At 44.1% G+C, this 1649-nt stretch overlaps 1 non-coding gene across 1 annotated transcript; it reads right to left on the bottom strand.

The window, feature by feature from the left end:
* Positions 1-1342: 1342 nt before the first annotated feature.
* On the bottom strand, positions 1343-1416 carry Trnas-gga (transfer RNA serine (anticodon GGA)). Its single transcript has one exon. It is a non-coding gene; the product is annotated as a tRNA-Ser (tRNA).
* Between the last annotated feature and the right edge of the window lie 233 nt (positions 1417-1649).

Below are 1649 nucleotides of genomic sequence, written 5' to 3'. Positions count from 1 at the left end.
AGCCGAAAATCACGGTATTGTATACGATGTCTAGCAAATGTTGTCGCGAGCATGATGCGTCAGTTTCGGAACACTGCCGCCTTGCTACACGCTGCGCAGTAGTAAAATTCCAAGAGCGAACCGTGAGGGAACATGACGCACCAAGTTTATACCTCGCTTTCTTATGAAGCAGAGAAAAATGGGAGAGGGATACAGCACCCCCCCCCGCTCCTCCACGCACACGCTCGACGCTAGCGTGCGCGACTGCGTGATTCCGTTTGCAGCGCCCCGATAGCAGTGAGCTGTTGTTCCTCAGCCGGGCGTTGCGGCCTGGGAACTTTTAACGACCTCTGTAGATATCGAACTCACTGTAGTGCTTAATAAGCAGGCAAATCTGCTGCTTTTTATGGAATATATGTCTGGAGCAGCTTGCGAGAAATATAATAATAATAATATTAATAATAATAATAATAATAATAATAATAATAATAATAATAATATTATTATTATTATTAATAATGTACTTTAACTGCGCAGCAGTTTATGCCAGCCGTGGGTTGTAATGCGTCGAAAGAAAACTACATTATCATGTACGGGCGTGCGCTATATTCATCTTCATCTGCTGCTTGAATCCTTCCCAAGCTGGCCGTTTTCAATAAAAGTTCTTTCCTCCTGCCGAACGCTTTAAACTGAAATAATTTCATTTAAATTGCACTGATAAAGATCACATATGAGTAAGCTTCTTTTGAAGTATGGTAAAAAAACGGTTGTTTTTAATTATCGTCCATGCAACGTTTCGTAGTTTCCCGTTGTTGTGACGATCAAGAACGAAGCGGTAACACTGGTAAAGATTGAGTTATTTATCGGGCGAGCTTGTACTCCGAGAAAAAAATAAATCAAACTAAGTGACAGTAGTAGTGCAAAGGCAGCGGTGAGCGCAGTCTTCGATCGTTGGTATTGTAATGGTAAGCAAAAAATGTAATGGTAAGCAAAGGAGGACGCTTAAGCTTCGCTTTCAAGAGCAGAACGCGATAGCGTAATTGGGCCACGTGTAAATTACATTCTCAAATGCTAGCCTTGCTTCGATTCTTGGTGCATGCCTCAACCGTGCGGTAAGCAAACGAACGACTGCGCACGTAACATTGGCCGTTTCAAACTACTCTAGATTGCCTACAGCAAGCACAGTTGTTAAGCGCCCACTATGCCATAATTCTTCCTTTTGCAAAGCAGTTCTGCGGAATCTCGTAAGGTGGCGGTAGGGTTAAGAAAGGGAAAATAGACAACCACCCGTTTGTAGCACGAAGCCACAAGGAAATCCATATGGATTTTTCAGAAATAAAGGCTTTTAGTTGCCGAAAAATTCGTCCTGGTCCGGGGTTCGAACCCGGGACCAACGCCTTTCCAGGGTGGTCGCTCTACCAATTGAGCTAACCAGGAAGCTAGCAATTGGCAGCGCGAGGGCGAATTCATTGACAACTCGAAGCAATTGGACACATATTGCAAATCAGTTCTGCGGAATCCCGCAAGGTGGCGGAAGGATTAAGAAAGGGAAAATAGACAACCACCTGTCTGTAGCACAAAGCCGCAAGGAAATCCATACGGATTTCCTTTCTTAATTTTTCATTTTGCGTATCCGTAAGGCAACACATCCTCAAGGCGACACGCGAACC

This window comes from Rhipicephalus sanguineus, chromosome 2, assembly GCF_013339695.2.
Source record: "Rhipicephalus sanguineus isolate Rsan-2018 chromosome 2, BIME_Rsan_1.4, whole genome shotgun sequence".
Classification (NCBI taxonomy): Eukaryota; Metazoa; Arthropoda; class Arachnida; order Ixodida; family Ixodidae; genus Rhipicephalus; species Rhipicephalus sanguineus.
Note: the sequence above shows the minus strand (reverse complement) of the source record. Positions and strands in the feature narration are given on the sequence as shown.